Source organism: Alligator sinensis, unplaced genomic scaffold (assembly GCF_000455745.1).
Source record: "Alligator sinensis unplaced genomic scaffold, ASM45574v1 scaffold416_1, whole genome shotgun sequence".
Lineage (NCBI taxonomy): Eukaryota > Metazoa > Chordata > Crocodylia > Alligatoridae > Alligator > Alligator sinensis.
The window spans coordinates 500,732-501,203 of NW_005842828.1; positions in this window are offsets into that span (position 1 = coordinate 500,732).

Consider the following 472-nt stretch of genomic DNA (forward strand, 5'->3'; position numbering starts at 1 on the left):
CTCCAGGGCCCTAAGACGGGCACCTGCAGGACAGGTGTGGGGGCCCCCAATCTCTGCCCCCCCGGCCCTGCTGGGGATCCCCCACAGGCCAGGAGGCAGGGGGACACCAGCCCTCCCATGGGCTCAGTCTGGGTGGAGGCCTCAGACCAGCCCCAGGTAGGCATGGCCCCTTGGGCAGAGGCCCTAGCAGCACTCCGCATCAACACCATTGTAGAAACTGCTGTTTGTTAGTTCTGTGTGGTGTCTACGCCCTAACCTTGCAGGAGTCTCCCTCCTGGCCCTTCCTGCCTGCCCGCTAGCGCAAATGCCTGCACAAACGCCGGCGTGCTCTTACACAGCGCCCCTGTTTACGCGCTCTGTTCACGCCGCGCAGCTCGGGAGTGTGGCTCCCTACTAGCTCAGCTATAAGGGACCAGGGGGGGCTTCCCCTCCGGATCCAGCTCAGCTGGGCCGGGTCCCTCCACCCCACTTA